General features: G+C 41.8%; 1 protein-coding gene across 1 annotated transcript in view; it reads left to right on the top strand.

Moving 5' to 3' along the window:
- The first annotated feature begins 2,535 nt into the window (after positions 1-2,535).
- arhgap1 (Rho GTPase activating protein 1) overlaps positions 2,536-18,743 on the top strand; it is a 236,012-nt gene continuing 219,804 nt past the window's right edge. Inside the window, exon 1 of the mRNA XM_034173469.1 lies at positions 2,536-2,629. The gene's annotated coding sequence lies outside the window, so the exon portion shown is untranslated. The remainder of the gene's footprint in view (positions 2,630-18,743) is intronic.

The raw sequence follows: 18,743 nt of genomic DNA on the forward strand, positions 1-18,743 counted from the left end.
AAAAAACTCTTAATACATAAAATCAGTGTGGGGTGAACCTGAAGGTCAGACAGGCAGTGCAGCAGGTAGTCCCACTGTTCCTTAGCAGATGTTTTTTTTGGGGGGGCTGGAAATTGGAATTATGATGGATTCCTTCCATTGCTTGGTAACAGAGCCAGAATCCAGGTCCAGCTGAGAGGAGCATTCTTTGAGCACCCTGCCTCTGAACCCATCAGGGCCCACTGCCTTGTGTGGGTTGACTCTGTGCAGTCAACCCACACAAGGTACAACCCCTGGCAAAAATTATGGAATCACCGGCCTCGGAGGATGTTCATTCAGTTGTTTAATTTTGTAGAAAAAAAGCAGATCACAGACATGACACAAAACTAAAGTCATTTCAAATGGCAACTTTCTGGCTTTAAGAAACACTATAAGAAATCAGGAAAAAAAATTGTGGCAGTCACTAACGGTTACTTTTTTAGACCAAGCAGAGGGAAAAAAATATGGACTCACTCAATTCTGAGGAATAAATTATGGAATCACCCTGTAAATTTTCATCCCCAAAACTAACACCTGCATCAAATCAGATCTGCTTGTTAGTCTGCATCTAAAAAGGAGTGATCACACCTTGGAGAGCTGTTGCACCAAGTGGACTGACATGAATCATGGCTCCAACATGAGAGATGTCAATTGAAACAAAGGAGAGGATTATCAAACTCTTAAAAGAGGGTAAATCGTGACGCGCGGAATTCCTCCGCTCCTCTTTCCATGACAAAAACTCCTGTAACAGTGAAATGTGCCGTTCATTTCCACACTGGATGCTGTGTTGATCTGGGACGTTGTCTGACTTCCACGGGAATTGCGGAAGATGTGGACATCTGCACTTTTTCGGCACATTGAGACAGACGTGCGGAGGAATTCCGCGTGTCGCGGTGGAGCCGCATGGCGCAAAGCAACGCCGTGATGAAGCCTCACAGGACATGTTCTGGCATGTCCAGCTCATGCACAATTTCTCAGATAGTCACACGACTGAAAAGCCACCGAAAGCCATCTGAAAGCCGTCTGAGCCATCGGAAAGCCATCCTGTGAGATCATGGCACGGGTGCGTTTGTCCCGCGCCATGAGCGGCACGGTGGCGCATCCCTCTGCTTCTCTTTCCATGAAAAAAACTCCTGTAACAGTGGAATGTGCCAAAAAAGTCTTGATGTCCACGTCTTCTGCCATTTTTGTGGAACTCAGATGACTTCCCGGATCAACAAAGCCTTCACGTTGGAAATGATCTGGTTGTTTCAGCGGGGTGTCAGCCTATCGATCGGCACTCGGAGCGCGGCGTGCTCTCAGCCGCTGTGGGCGGTCTTTAAACCGGCTGGAGCACTCCTTAATCTGTGTAATCCCCATAAAATCGTCCCTGAAAGCCATCTGAATTTTCCGAATGGTGTCCACCTGCAGGTCTCTCACAGTTTCTGGAAAAATTTGATGCAGCAAAGCTCCAAATTGTTCATTTATTCGCAATAAAAATCCGACGAGAGGGGTGGACCACTGCTCACACAAAGCCTGCTCACAGGCGAATGACGCAACCGACAGGCGTGAAAAAACTCATGCATGCGCACGAAGGTTCAAGCTTGGCTGATGCAATCACATGTGATTCAAATCCATATGGTTATTGCAAAAAATAAAAAGGTCGGAATATATATATATATATATATATATATATATATATATATATATACTCTCTCTCTCTCTCTCTCTCTCTCTCTCTCTCTCTCTCTCTCTCTATATATATATATATATATAGAGAGAGAGAGTATCTATATTAATCTGTCTGAAAGCCCAAATCAGTCAAAAACTGATAAAAATGAGATCTAGGTAATCATCAGCTACAAATGAACTCAGTGTGTTGTTTTGAACACATTTTGCAACATATCTATCATGAATGAATTCAATTTGTAATTCATACAAACCAGTTTGATTTAATCATATTTTTGTTGCTTATCTGGGTCCAGGTCATGGTGGCAGCCCAACCCACACTTTCCTATCCTTGGTCACATCCTCCAACTCTTCCTGGGGAATCCAAAGGAATTTCCAAGCCAGATGGGCAATATTATCCCTCCAGCATGTCCTCTTACCCAGGGCCTCCTCCCAGTTGGATGTGCATAGAAAACCTCACGAAAGAAAATGACCAGGAGGCATCCAGTTTAACTTACAAATTTGCCTGAAAATAAGTCTTATTAGTTTAGGTTAAAACTGCAAACCAAACGGATGAAATGGCTATCTGCAAATAAAACGGTTTGCAGTAGGCCTAAATATTGTTTCAGTACATAAGCTGGTGCCCTTGCAGCCTCGTTCACTCAGTCACTTTCAGATGACATGATTTAAGTCTGAGAGGGTTCATGGGTTCGTTTTTCGGGAGGATATTTGAACGGGCCTCATTCCGCTCATCCCGCTCCGTTCCAGTGGTAGCAGTAATGTACCGACAGCTGGTTTGTCAACCGCCAATAATTGTAAAGAAGAAGAAGAAGAAGAAGAAGAAGAAGAAGAAGAAGAAGAAGAAGAAGAAGAAGGAGGAGGAGGAGGAGGAAGAAGAAGAGGCGTTGATGCAGTTTGTTGCTGATAAACAGAGCTCAGCGTTTGATTTCGTCACACCGACACGGTAAGTCAAATCTGTTCTTTTCAGGTAAACAGAGATGTCTTTTAATATTCACACGGTTTCGGCAGCTCGTTGATGTTCCTGATATCGGTGTTTATGTGTAGCTTTGGTTCCGAACGAATAAATTTGCACATTAGAACAAACCTGCTGAATGAGCGTTTGTGGAGCAGCGGTGCATGACTGTGTCGTGGCTTTCCGACAAAGTTTCTCCTACTGCGTTTGCCTCACGTAGCAGTGAAGGTGATGGCTCACCTGTTGCCTGTGTGTTAAGTTAAATGCAGCACTCTCTCTCTCCACTCACTGCAGTAAAGTTAGAAAGATATTTACAGATTCCAAGTTCATGGCTCAATAAATCACACTGTAGAAAACAAGCACTACGTAGTTTCTGACTTCAGGAAAGTAGACACCAGGAAGGTGTAGTTGTCAGCCGTACAGAAAACCAGCAGGCTGAACTTTACATGTGACAGATGCACACTGAAGGAGGTTCCACTTAGTGGAGGCATTTCTGAGGATGGAGAAGAACGGTTCTGGGCAAAACAGCAGCGCAGAAGAGAAGAACTGGGCACCGCAGTCTCGTTTGAGGGCCGCCGTTAAAGATGTAAAATGTGATGTAATTTCTTTACTTTCGGGGGAAAAAACACAGCATTTTCTCTGAGTTTTGGGGCAAATTACATGCAAACAAAATGAAAATGCAAAGAAAAAGTGATGATGCAGTGAAAAAGTGGATATATGTTGCAGTTTGTTTCTGACCTGGAGCGCAAACATGTCGAGGCGGTTTTGTAGACGAGAGAACACAGCTATTCTGGTTAGCTGTGTAGACTAACACTTACCGACACGATGTCTCCCATCTGCCTCATCTTCTCTTCTCCAATGGGAACCAGAAAAACCTTTTTGCAACTGCTTCGCTGATTGCAGCCAAAAACAAAACCATCTTTCCATGTGAAGTTATGCTATGTATATATTGCACAACGGGAGCGGAGGTCCTCATAAGTGGCCAAATCCTGCGATATCACTCAGGGTTCAAAGGAGACTGCGGTGCCCTATTAGTCCAGCATCCAGATAATAAGGAACTGCCATTAATCTCCATCGACAAAGATATATTTGGATGGTTCCACACGAAAGGTCTTCACCGTCTACATCTAAACACCAGAAGTATTCTTCCAGACATGGACAAGATTAGGCAAATAGCTGTACATTCTAATGTCACGCTCATAGGGATACCTAAGACGTGGCTAGATGAATCTGTCGAGGATGCTGAGGTTGAGATAACAGGCTACAAGATCCCACAAAATGACAGAAACCCCGTGTGGTGGTGGAGTTTGCATCTATCTTCAGCTGGATCTTGTTTAATCCTTGTGCAGATTTCCATGCTGTGACGCTGGAGTCGTTTGGGTCAAGATCCTCCTTCCAAAGTCCAGACCAGTAATAACTGGTGCTTGTTATAGGCCTCCTAAACAAATGACCTTTAATGAACTCATGGATAAAGTATGTAATGTTGATAACAATATGAATGAAACAGAAACAGTTATACTTGGTGACATGAATATTAATATGCTTAACAATATACTGGCCTGTGCTTTAACAAGGTTTATGCAATCTTGTGGTTTACAACAGTTAACAAATGTTCCTACAAGGTTAACTAGTTCTTGTGAATCCATTTTAGATCTTATAATGTCACCAAAGAGTCTAAAATAAGTCAGGCGGTTTTACAGAGTATGGGTCTCTGTGACCACATGATGATGTACTGTACACAAAAGGTGAAATGTTCATTGATTAGCAAACATGACACTGTCAAGTTGCAATCTTTGAAGCCATATGACAGATTGGTAGGCTGAAGTGCTGAGTACTGTGGATTGGGAAAAGCTGGGAATTTTGTAGCAACTTTGGATTCTGTAGCAATGGTAAAAGAAGTTCATATCAAACAAGACCAATCAGAGATTTCTGACATTCATCAATCCGGATCTGGATCACCTCAAAAATGCAGTGGAGTCTTCTATGCCCTAATATCTTTCTGTGGTAAAAATTTGGTGAGAATCTGTGAAGTAGTTTTGACGTGATCCTTCAAAACCTACATAAAGTGAAACCTAATCCAGATCCAGATCACCTCCAAAATTTAATAGAATCTTCCTTGGTCCAATATCGATCTGTGGTGAAATTTTCATCAAAATCCATGCAGTAGTTTTGTCATAATCTTGCTGACAGACAGACAGATTAAAAAAAATAAAATAAACGTCAATGATTTTATTACGTCCTTGACGGACGTAACAAAGAAAGATCCTTGGATGAATAGTTACATCCTGGATTAGGGATGGGTATTGATAAGATTTTATCAATAGCAGTGCCATTATCAATTCTGCTTATCGATCCGATTCCTTATATTACCTCTTGTGAATTTTGTACTAAAATTAAGCTTTACAGGTTTTCTATGTATTTCATTGTCTTAAAGTAAACAAATATGAAATTGGTCCCTGTATCCTTGATCTCTGGACATAAATAAAATAAAACAAAATGGTGTTTCGCTTTGAAGTTATTAATTTCGACTGGACTCTATCATTCTAACTTGACTTGGCAGAGAGCCACGCAGCGTTTGGAGCTGTGTGAACAGAACGGAGGACAATTCTCGTTTCTTTCTCCCAACAAGACAGGAGTCCCAGTTAGTAACTTTAATCCGCACAAAAGTGACTTACAATTTCACATATTCAGGGATGAAAGTGGTGGAAAAACAAAAAAAGCTGAAACCAAAAATTACCCCCCAACACCACGTGTACGAAAATGTTTGAATTCTCAAAGCTCTGAAATGCAGTCTGGGACTATTCCAGACAATAAACTGCAGTGAGTGCAACATCCATTTAGTGAGGGGAAAAAAACCAACTTTCCTTATTCAAATTCATTTCAGTAGTATTCTGCTCTTACTAGGATGCAGCAGTTTTCTAGCTTGGCAGATAGTTCTGGAGGAAATCACTGAAGAAATTAACAAATTAAAAATATGGTTTAACCAAAACAAATTGTCATTAAACTTAAATAGAGTGAGGTGGCACTTAGAGACTGTTTCAGCACAACTGTGTGGTCCGAACTCTATGACCCTTACAAGGACATAAACGCCATGACAGAATGCATCACGGACTACATCAACTTTTGCTTTGAAAACACCGTACCTACCTGGACAGTGCGGTGTTTTTCGAACAACAAACCATGGATTAACCCTGATATAAAGACTCTGCTGAAGGAGAAGAACAGAGCCTTTTAAATCAGGGAACTGAGAGGCCCTGAAGAATATACAGAGAGAACTGAGGAGGGAAATTCGCAAGGCTCAGACCGCCTACAAGAGGAAGTTGGAGGAGCATCTCCAAAACCAGAACATCCGAGGGGTGTGGAGCAGCTTGAAGACCATCTCTGCGTTCAAACCCCCTCCCGGCGGTCGGTGTCCGTCAATGGGCAAACGACCTCAACAAGTACTTCCTGAGGTTCGACACAGCCCCTCCCCCTGCTCTGTCTTCTGTGCCTCTGCCCAGTATCCCCCCTCCCCCTCCTTACACCTCCACTCACACCGCCACCACAGACTGCTTCATTCCCAGTACACATCCTGGCACCAGCCAGACCTCCTCCCCCTCCTCCACCCCTACCTTCCCCCCCACCTGCGCTCTACTTTTCACGGCAGATCAGGTCAGGAGTCAGCTGAAGAGAATAAAGAGCAAAAAGGCTGCAGGCCCAGACAAGATCAGCCCAAGGCTCCTCAAATCCTGCGCAGATGAGCTGTGTGGGGTCATGGAGCGGGTCTTCAACCTGACCCTGAAGCTGAGGACGGTGCCATATCTCTGGAAAACGTCATGTGTGGTCCCAGTGCTCAAAACACCACACGCCAAGGACCTCAACAGCTTCAGGCCAGTGGCACTTAGATCCCACCTGATGAAGACCCTAGAGCGCCTTGTCCTGTGTCACCTCCGCTCCACGGTGAGCTCTGCTATGGACCCACAGCAGTTTGCTTAACGGCCCGGCATCAGAGTGGAGGACGCCATCATCTCCCTGCTGCACCGCTCGCTGTCCCACCTGGAGAGGCCCGGCAGCGCTGTGAGGATTCTTTTTTTGACTTCTCCAGCACTTTCAACACCATCCAGCCGTGGCTCCTGAGGGACAAGCTGGTGATTGCAGGAGTGGACGAGGATCTGGCTGAGTGGGTCCTGGACTACCTCACAAACTGGCCCCAGTTTGTGAGGACCAAGAACTGCGTGTCTGACCTCCTGACCTGCAGTGTTGGGGCCCCCCAGGGGACAGTCCTTGCGCCCTTCCTCTTCACTCTCTACACTGCAGACTTCAGACACAACACGGACAGCTGCGTCCTGCAGAAGTTCTCCGACGACTCCGCCCTCATTGGACTTATTATGGATGAGGATCACGCAGAGTACAGAGGACTAATGCAGGACTTTGTGGACTGGTGTCAGAGGAACCACCTCCTCATCAACACGGGGAAGACCAAGGACATGGTGGTGGACTTCAGACACTGCCCCACTACACTCCCCCCAGTGAACATCCAGGGAAGGGACATTGAGAGAGTGGACTCTAAGTACCTGGGTGTTCATCTGAACAACAAACTGGACTGGACTCACAACACGGACGCACTTTGCAGGAAGGGTCAGAGCCGCCTCTACCTCCTGAGGAGGCTGAGGTCTTTTGGAGTGAGGGAGCCACTCCTGAGGACCTTCTATGACTCAGTGGTGGCTTCAGCCATCCTGTACGGTATGGTCTGCTGGAGCAGCAGCATCACAGAGAAGGACAAGAAAAGACTGGATAAGATCATCACGAAATCCTGCTCTGTCCTGGACCACGAGTGTCACCCCCTGCAGGACATTCTGTCTGCTGTGGAGAGCAGTTTCAGTGACACTCATCCACCCTCGCTGTGTGAGGGAGAGATTCCACAGATCGTTTCTCCCGGCTGCTGTCAGACTGTACAATGAACAATGCTAGTACTGTGGTAACCGTAGCAACCAGGACAATAATCATGTCATTACCTGCTGTATTTATTAGGTGCAATAATTTAACTTATGGTGCAAACTTAAGTCACTTTACCTACTATGTTTTAACCTGTCCATATTGTAAATATCAATCAACCTTTATTTCAGACACCAAGGGGTCCATATAAAAATACATACAATACAGACAACGCAATGATATGAGTCTATAGTCCATACAAGCAGTTCCTCCAGTGCCTCCAGAGCTCAGAGGTAAACCGGACACTGCTATATCCAGGCATTGTTAAAACCTTTATAATTTCATTCTTTGAAACCTCAAGGCGCTTTATGAATGAATATGCAAAGTTTCTAATTGCAGCATTCAGGATAACATTATTTTGCACAAACAGCAAGCTAGCACATGTCCATCGAGGCTCCTTCAGTAGGATGCGAAAAGCATCATTATAAGCAACCTGCAGTCTTTTAAATTTACTCTTACTATACCTGCACCACAAGTGGGCAGTGTAGAGCGATGTGCAGTATGCCTTAAAGACCAGAAATGCAAAGCCCTGATTAAATAGAGAGGAACCCCCTTTTGTTTTAGTTTTTCATACAGTTTGCCATGGTTGACACGATCAAAGGCTTTAGAGGCATCTAGAAAGCACAGAAACATGGTGGAGCTCTGCCTCCTGTACTTACTTACAGCCTCTTTTAAAGAAAAAATACACATCAGTCACATGATTATTTTTAAATCCAAACTGCTCATCAGTGCTGCCCATATATTTCTGGAAATGCTCATTTCAAGGACCTTTGAGAGCACACTGGCTAATGCTATTGGCCTATAATTGTCAATGCTGGAAATTTTGTGTGTTTTATCTTTAATTACAGGCACAAGGAGGACAGACAACATAGAACAGGGCAATGTACCATGCATTAGCATTGCAGTAAAACATAGTGAGAGCAAACCTTGAAGTCTGTGGCTTGCATATTTCAGATGTTCCGCAGTGATCTTATCAAGTCCACATGATTTACCCAAAGTGAGTTTCTTAAATGCAACAGCAACCTGTTCAACAGTGACAGACACATTTTCAGAAGGTACAGAATCAATATCAAAATCTGTACTCTTAACACAGTTGAATAATTCACTATATAGTCCTTTCCAGAGTTCAACAATATTATCCAGTCCAGCAACCCCTTCAATTGTCGAGGGCAGAGGGATTTTACACACATTCATGTTGTGCACTTCCTTCCAAAACTCTCTCACATCATTATGCATTAGCTTTTGGGCTAGAGAATTAGCACTAAGGGTTTCCTCATTCCTCTTTATGAATCACACAGCATATTTAAATTTTCTACCAGCTTGCTTCATTTCACATAAAGGGCCCCTCCTTGGCCTACCAGCAGAGACCCAGAGACGAAAGGCCTCTCTGGCTTCCTGATGGGCCTTCCTCACATGCTCGTTCCATCCAGATCTACCAAACTGATGCTTGGCCCTTCTGTTACAATATGGTTTACTTGCATTTTGTAGCTCACATACAATTTCATCATACATGCAACAAAGAGTCTTTCAGAAAGCGCTGTAACTAGGTTTAAGGATATGATTCCGTCTTTATGTTCTCCAATGCCATATACCAACACAGGGCAGAGTAGCTACCTAAACTCTGTGAGTGAGATTATCTCGTCAATAGTTTTACATCCTCATTGAGGACAACTTTGGATGCTGTAGCTCCTCTGAAAAAGAGAGCCTTAAATCAGAAATGCCTTACTCCATGGTATAACTCACAAACTCGCAGCTTAAAGCAGATAACCCGTAAGTTGGAGAGGAAATGGCGTCTCACTAATTTAGAAGATCTTCACTTAGCCTGGAAAAAGAGTCTGTTGCTCTATAAAAAAGCCCTCCGTAAAGCTAGGGCATCTTACTACTCATCACTTATTGAAGAACAACCCCAGGTTTCTTTTCAGCACTGTAGCCAGGCTGACAGAGTCAGAGCTCTATTGAGCCGAGTATTCCTTTAACTTTTAACTAGTAATGACTTCATGACTTTCTTTGCTAATAAAATTTTAAGTATTAGAGAAAAAATTACTCATAACCATCCCAACAACATATCGTTCTCTTTGGCTGCTTTCAGTGATGCCGGTATTTGGTTAGACTCTTTCTCTCCGATTGTTCTGTCTGAGTTATTTTCATTAGTTACTTCATCCAAACCATCAACATGTCTATTAGACCCCATTCCTACCAGGCTGCTCAAGGAACCCCTACCATTAATTAATGCTTCGATCTTAAATATGATCAATCTATCTTTATTAGTTGGCTATGTACCACAGGCTTTTAAGGTGGCAGTAATTAAACCATTACTTAAAAAAACAACACTTGACTCAGCTATCTTAGCTAATTATAGGCCAATCTCCAACCTTCCTTTTTTCTCAAAAATTCTTGAAAGGGTAGTTGTAAAACAGCTAACTGATCATCTGCGGAGGAATGGTCTATTTGAAGAGTTTGTCAGGTTTTAGAATTCATCATAGTACAGAAACAGCATTAGTGAAGGTTACAAATGATCTTCTTTTGGCCTCAGACAGTGGAGTCATCTCTGTGCTTGTCCTGTTAGACCTCAGTGCTGCTTTTGATACTGTTGACCATAAAATTTTATAACAGAGATTAGAGCATGCCATAGGTATTAAAGGCACTGCGCTGCAGTGGTTTGAATCATATTTATCTAATAGATTACAATTTGTTCATGTAAATGGGGAATCTTCTTCACAGACTAAGGTTAACTATGGAGTTCCACAAGGTTCTGTGCTAGGACCAATTTTATTCACTTTATACATGCTTCCCTTAGGCAGTATTATTAGACAGCATTGCTTAAATTTTCATTGTTATGCAGATGATACACAGCTTTATCTATCCATGAAGCCAGAGGACACACACCAATTAGCTAAACTGCAGGATTGTCTTACAGACAAAGACATGGATGACCTCTAATTTCCTGCTTTTAACCTCAGATAAAACTGAAGTTATTGTACTTGGCCCCACAAATCTTAGAAACATGGTGTCTAACCAGATCCTTACTCTGGATGGCATTATCCTGACCTCTAGTAATACTGTGAGAAATCTTGGAGTCATTTTTGATCAGGATATGTCCTTCAGTGCGCATATTAAGCAAATATGTAGGACTGCTTTTTTGCATTTGCGCAATATCTCTAAAATTAGAAAGGTCTTGTCTCAGAGTGATGCTGAAAAACTAATTCATGCATTTATTTGGTAGGAATGGGGTCTAATAGACATGTTGATGGTTTGGAGGAAGTAACTAATGAAAATAACTCAGACAGAACAATCGGAGAGAGAGAGTCTAACCAAATACCAGCATTACTGAAAGCAGTCGAACATAAAGACATGTCTTTGGGATGGTTCTGAGTAATTGTTTCTCTAAGAGTTAAAATGTTATTAGCAAAGAAAGTCATGAAGTCATTACTAGTTAAAGTTAAAGGAATACTCGGCTCAATAGAGCTCTGACTCTTTGTCAGCCTGGCTACAGTGCTGAAAAGAAACCTGGGGTTGTTCTTATTTTCTTCAATAAGTGATGAGTAGTAAGATGTCCTAGCTTTACAGAGGGCTTTTTTATAGAGCAACAGACTCTTTCCAGGCTAAGTGAAGATCTTCTAAATTAGTGAGACGCCATTTCCTCTCCAACTTATGGGTTATCTGCTTTAAGCTGCGAGTTTGTGAGTTATACCACAGAGTCAGGCACTCTTTTTCAGAGGAGCTGCAGCATCCAAAGTTGTCCTCAATGAGGATGTAAAACTATTGACGAGGTAATCTATCTCACTCACACTTTAGGTAGCTACTCTGCCCTGTGTTGGTATATGGCATTGGAGAACATAAAGAAGGAATCATATCCTTAAACCTAGTTACAGCGCTTTCTGAAAGACTTCTAGTGTAATGAAACTTATTCCCCACTGCTGGGTAGTCCATCAGAGTAAATGTAAATGTTATTAAGAAATGATCAGACAGAAGGGGGTTTTCAGGGAATACTGTTAAGTCTTCAATTTCCATACCATAAGTCAGAACAAGATCTAAGGTATGATTAAAGTGGTGGGTGGACTCATTTACACTTTGAGCAAAGCCAGTCGAGTCTAACAATAGATTAAATGCAGTGTTGAGGCTGTCATTCTCAGCATCTGTGTGGATGTTAAAATCGCCCACTATAATTATCTTATCTGAGCTAAGCACTAAGTCAGACAAAAGGTCTGAAAATTCACAGAGAAACTCACAGTAACGACCAGGTGGACGATAGATAATAACAAATAAAACTGGTTTTTGGGACTTCCAATTTGGATGGACAAGACTAAGAGTCAAGCTTTCAAATGAATTAAAGATCTGTCTGGGTTTTGGATTAATTAATAAGATGGAGTGGAAGATTGCTGCTAATCCTCTGCCCGTGCTACGAGCATTCTGGCAGTTAGTGTGACTCGGGGGTGTTGACTCATTTAAACTAACATATTCATCCTGCTGTAAACCAGGTTTCTGTAAGGCAGAATAAATCAATATGTTGATCAATTATTATATCATTTACTAACAGGGACTTAGAAGAGAGATACCTAATGTTTAATAGACCACATTTAACTGTTTTAGTCTGTGGTGCAGTTGAAGGTGCTATATTATTTTTTTCTTTTTGAATTTTTATGCTTAAATAGATTTTTACTGGTTGTTGGTGGTCTGGGAGCAGGCACCGTCTCTACGGGCATGGGGTAATGAGGGGATGGCAGGGGGAGAGAAGCTACAGAGAGGTGTGTAAGACTACAGCTCTGCTTCCTGGTCCCAACCCTGGGTAGTCACGGTTTGGAGGATTTAATAAAATTGGCCAGATTTCTAGAAATGAAAGCTGCTCCATCCAAAGTGGGATGGATGCTGTCTCTCCTAACAAGACCAGGTTTTCCCCAGAAGCTTTGCCAATTATCTATGAAGCTCACCTCATTTTTTGGACACCACTCAGACAGCCAGCAATTCAAGGAGAACATGTGGCTAAACATGTCACTCCCGGTCCGATTGGGGAAGGCCCAGAGAAAACTACAGAGTCCGGCATTGTTTTGGCAAAGTTACACACCGATTCAATGTTAATTTTAGTGACCTCCGATTGGCGTAACCGGGTGTCATTACTGCTGACGTGAATTATCTTACCAAATTTACACTTAGCCTTAGCCAGCAGTTTCAAATTTCCTTCGATGTCGCCTGCTCTGGCCCCCGGAAGACAATTGACTATGGTTGCTGGTGTCGCTAACTTCACATTTCTCAAAACAGAGTCGCCAATAACCAGAGTTTGTTCCTCGGCGGGTGTGTCGCCGAGTGGGGGAAAAACGGTTAGAAATGTGAACGGGTTGGCGGTGTACACAGGGCTTCTGTTTAGAACTACGCTTCCTCCTCACAGTCACCCAGTCGGCCTGCTTTCCCGGCTGCTCGGGATCTGCTGGAGGGGAACTAATGGCGGCTAAGCTACCTTGGTCCGCACCGACTACAGGGGCCTGGCTAGCTGTAGGATTTTCCAAGGTGCGGAGCTGAGTCTCCAATTCGCCCAGCCTGGCATCCAAAGCTACGAATAAGCTACACTTATTACAAGTACCATTACTGCTAAAGGAGGCTGAGGAATAACTAAACATTTCACACAAAGAGCAGAAAAGTGCGGGAGAGACAGGAGAAGCCACCATGCTAAACCGGCTAAGAGCTAGTAGCTGCGCTAAGCTAGCGGATTCCTAAAAACACACAAAGTGAATAATGTGTAAATAATTTAGAGGTGATTCAGCAGAGAGAGTGCTTTAGTTAAGACACGTGAAGATTACACTGTGAAACAAATCGTTATCTAGTTAACTAGATCAATCTAACTGTGCAGATTAAACAGCTAACAGATACAGCAAAACACCGCTGTGCTCCCGAACAGGAAGTGATACAATACCGCAGTGAGAGCCAACCACCAGTAGAGGTAGTAGAGAATATCTATTGAATTTTCAATAGGGGCCACGTAGGGGTCAAGTGTGTGTGTGTGTGTGTGTGTGTGTGTGTGTGTGTGTGTGTGTGTGTATATATATATATATATATATATATATATATATATATATATATATGTGTATATATATATATATATATATATATATATATATATATATATATATATATATATACTCAACAAAAATATAAACCCAACACTTTTGGTTTTGCTCCCATTTTGTATGAGATGAACTCAAAGATCTTTCTCCACATACACAATATCACCATTTCCCTCAAATATTGTTCACAAACCAGTCTAAATCTGTGATAGTGAGCACTTCTCCTTTGCTGAGATAATCCATGCCACCTCACAGGTGTGCCATATCAAGATGCTGATTAGACACCATGATTAGTGCACAGGTGTGCCTTAGACTGCCCACAATAAAAGGCCACTCTGAAAGGTGCAGTTTTATCACACAGCACAATGCCACAGATGTCGCAAGATTTGAGGGAGCGTGCAGTTGGCATGCTGACAGCAGGAATGTCAACCAGAGCTGTTGCCCGTGTATTGAATGTTCATTTCTCTACCATAAGCCGTCTCCAAAGGCGTTAAAGAGAATTTGGTAGTACATCCAACCAGCCTCACAACCGCAGACCACGTGTAAGCACACCAGCTCAGGACCTCCACATCCAGCATGTTCACCTCCAAGATCGTCTGAGACCAGCCACTCGGACAGCTGCTGAAACAATCGGTTTGCATAACCAAAGAATTTCTGCACAAACTGTCAGAAACCATCTCAGGGAAGCTCATCTGCATGCTCGTCGTCCTCATCGGGGTCTCGACCTGACTCCAGTTCGTCGTCGTAACCAACTTGAGTGGGCAAATGCTCACATTTGCTGGCGTTTGACACGTTGGAGAGGTGTTCTCTTCACGGATGAATCCCGGTTCACACTGTCCAGGGCAGATGGCAGACAGCGTGGGTGGCGTCGTGTGGGTGAGCGGTTTTCTGATGTCAATGTTGTGTATCGAGTGGCCCATGGTGGTGGTAGGGTTATGGTATGGGCAGGCGTCTGTTATGGACGAAGAACACAGGTGCATTTTATTGATCACTTTTAAATCAGAGGGAGACCAAATGAACACGTTGTTGCAGACCACACACTAGTTTTAAAATTATTTTATGCTGAGTGTTTTATGATGAATGTTCGATGTGTTTTTCACACCTTGGGGCTTCGGCAGTTTATGTAAGTTGATTTTCCGTTTTACGGACAATAAAGTCTTAAAGCACATTTATATGTAAACGCCAACACACACACACCTCACATTGTGTTGGTTTTTACATAGGATGAATGAATCAACAATCAGTGTTCGCGGAGGCTCATTTACCCCTAATCCCTTTGACATCTGTCTGTTTGTTACAAAACTTCAGAATTAGTGCATTATTTCAAATTAAAAGACGTGTTATATTATAATTTGTACAAATGACAGAATTGACATTAGTAGAGTTATTCTTTTCGGATTAATTTGATGATTTTAAATCAAAACCATAAGTCAAAACTACTTTATTTTCCAAGGCCTCTGCCTCACGGCGGAACTGCTGTATTCTTTTAAGGAATAATGGCTTGTTTTGTGTGTGTGTGTGTGTGTAGAGTTGAGCTTAGCTCCTCTCAATTGCTTCACTGCTGTAAAATATGTAGTAAACAGGAGCTTCCAGCAGTGGGCAGGGTACACAAGGACAGAAGTGCTGACTCATTGTTTGGGTCTGTGGTCACCTTTGATGCTGCCAGAACGATCGTGGTGTTAAAACTCAAAATCAGCTTGTTAGTATTTGGGTGGTTTATCGATTTAGCTTTATAAAAAAATGACTTTTCAGTTAGCTGATTACATGTTATTGAATCAAACTCTTTGGTTACCCACCACTGCTTCTATGTGAGAACTTGCTTGGCAGTAAATTTGATTCTGATCGGACAATCAAATCAGTCCAGATATAGCTGCTGTTCAAACAAGACAAATAGGGGTTATATTGTTTTTTAAAAAGTATGCAGTCCCACTCAAAAATGTTGGGAAAAAAAAACCTAAACTGTCAACATGACAGAAATCCTCCTGCGTGTCTTATGGGCCTTTCACATTGAACACTTCAGCGCGATGCGTCAAAGTTTCCCAACTCATCGTGACGTCAGACGCTTCGCTTCGGAAGCGGCAAAGGGGCGGAGATTGCTATGTCACACTATGGCTGTTACCACAACCTGAAAAAAGTTCAGCGATCACCATCTTGAATTTGCGTCGCCTGAACCACAAAAAAAGCTTTAAAAAAACAGCAGTAGAAGGTTTGTCCCATCACCCTGCTGGGAGAAGCTTTTTTTCAGCTACTTTTCGGAGTGACGGCGACCGAGGGAGGACTGACGACTTGGTGGGATATCGATCAAACCGCGACAACGGACCGACCCGCATGGAGAAGCCGGCCTTCAGGCATCATCCCTGCAGACTGAGGCAGGCAGCCGGGGGGATGGAGCAAACCCACTCAGTCCGAAATCTCCCACTTTTTGGATATATGCTAAGTCCCAGTTTGCCCAACGGAATTTAGTTCTGCAGCTTTGAGGTGAGAATAATATGAAAATAAAACGTGACGTGTACTGCACTGCTGTGAAGGTTTAATGATCAGCTAACGTTAGCTTAGCCTTTTAGCACAGTTGATCTGAGTGAACTCTTTAATTTTGTAAATGGTTCAGTCTTTTTATTTTTACCAAATAAAGCTACAGCTTTTTTCGGAGACCACAAAAGCTCAACTTTAAATAACTTTTTTTTTTTCAGGCGTTATCTTTTTCTTTTCTTTTTTGTTTTTTTTTTATATATAAACTGTTTAGTGTTTCTTTATATTATCAAATCAGTTTTATTTATATAGCACCAAATCACAACAAACAGTTGCCCCAAGGCGCATATTTTAAGGCATATTTTTATTTGTCCCAATTGCTGTGCAGATCACCTAAATACAGATGCACTTCAAAAACTTCCATTGATGAGCTGAACACCATGAAGTCCAGTCGAAAGAAAACATCTCTGCTCTTCAAAATAAGAGAAAAGTGTCTTCAGCAACACCACCAGAGTTTAAAGCTGCAGAAGAGACCTTCATCTGCTCTCGAATCCAGCATAACATCACCTGCTTCTAAATAAAAGGCTCTTTCAACAGCAACTATTTTATTTTTTTTAAAAGCTGTTTCATTTTATATTTTAACAATAAATGAACAGATCATTAAAAATGTTCACGAAATCAAAGTCAAGACATTTGCACAGGTAGCTCTCCACTTATTGTGCTCAAATTCATATTTTAGAAATGACTCTGTCCTGATAACAGCATTAAAGGCAATTACATATTTTGATGTAATTATAAGTTGAAATGACTATATAAAAAAATTTGTCATGAGGTTTATGTCACAGAAAAAGTACTTTACAACCACACTGCAGTCATTGTTAAAATATTTTCTGTTGCATTTATAATAAACATTTGTATTTATTTACAGTGTCTGTTTTTCTGGTTGAAATGAGATATAAATAATCTATTAGACTTAAAAAAAAAAAAAGTTTCCATGTTTATTTTATTTGTCTAAAAATAAATGTCCAAGGTTCCTTATGTTAAACAAGAAATTATCTAATCTGAAATAACAGGTGGTTTTAATTTACAGATGAAAGGTTTCCAAAGAACCATTTATTTAGCTATTTAAGTGTTCTAAACTTTTTTTTTTAACAGTAATCAGAAATTTTGAGGTAACAAACAACAAAAAAACATTTCCAAGGATCTTTCTTCAGAAAACTGCTCTATAAATGAATAGTCCTGTGACACGTTTCTGTTTTGTACAGATCAGTGGTTTCTGCACCGATCTGTTTTGTAGAGATCTGTGGTTTCTGCCACTAGTCTTCCGTGTTTTGGCCCGATGCATCGTTCCTATTGTACAGCGCGAAGCTACGTCACACCTCAGAGCGTCGAAAGTTGAATTGGGTTGAACTTTGACCGCATCAGCCTGCCGACAAGCGGCAATGCACGCTCCCGTCAGAAGTGCCGCTTTAGCTCGGCTTTTGACGCGACGCTTCTGACGCCTGTAAAAGGCAACACGTCTCATTGGAAAATAATGCTTTTTAGACCGATTCTTGACGCCTTTGACGCTTCTGACGCGTTCAGTGCGAAAGGCCCTTTACTGGATGTCATTTTTGAAGAAGAGCAAATACTAAGTCCATCAAATATTTGTGTTTTTTTTTTTTTTTTTACTTTTCAATGTTATTTATTTTCTTAGACAGAAAAATACAAAAAAGAACTTTGATATTACAATATGCATCTAAAACCAGTCAAAATGACTCGCAACGCACACCGCCTCGGGTAATAATTGCCAACAGCACCACTACACTAAAAATTTCTGGGGAGAACCCTGGAATGCAAATGTAAACCGTAAATTTCAAAAACATGTAAAATGTAGCAAAAACAAAGTTAAGTACATCTACATTACATTTGCATTAAAATGCAAGAAATGCTTTAGGATTGTTTTTTTATTTTTTTATATACAGCTATTTACATGGAATAAGATGCCACGCAAATTATATTTGTGGCACTCAGAAGAACAGTTCCTGTTTAATGTACATCAGAAACCCAAAGATTTTGTACAGATATTCCACCTCAATATCCATTTTCCCTAATTCCTTGTTTTTGCAGACTTGCAGAGAAAAAGATTTTTTTGGACTTTGGGGGGAAAGTCTGTCTACCTGAAGTCCTGGGCCCGTATCCGCAAAGCAGCTCAATGCCCCCTCTCAAACAGCTCCCAACTTAGTGTAAAAATTCCCGGCAAGGAATTTTAGCCAAAGAGAGATCCAAGAAGTGGACAGAAACCTTGATCTTTGTGAGGAGGCAGGGTTGACCCTGTTGCTAGGTATGACACAGTCCTCTAAGAGCTGTAAATTAAACTGTAGCGATCGCCAGGCTGCTCGCTAAACCTGTAAATGTGCTGCAGTGCATTATGGGAGTTTAGGGTTTTGGCATATTAAATGTTATTGTGGTTCATGTTAGTTTAACATTATTTATTGTGGTTATGTAATTCAGTTGGTTTAGTCATTTTAGTTAAGTGTCACCATAAGTGAAAAGTGTATTGTGTTTGATGTTGTTCCTTCCAGCTTCTGTTGTTTTATGTGAAAAATAAGAGTGCCACCTTGCGG

Source organism: Thalassophryne amazonica, chromosome 1 (assembly GCF_902500255.1).
Source record: "Thalassophryne amazonica chromosome 1, fThaAma1.1, whole genome shotgun sequence".
Classification (NCBI taxonomy): Eukaryota; Metazoa; Chordata; class Actinopteri; order Batrachoidiformes; family Batrachoididae; genus Thalassophryne; species Thalassophryne amazonica.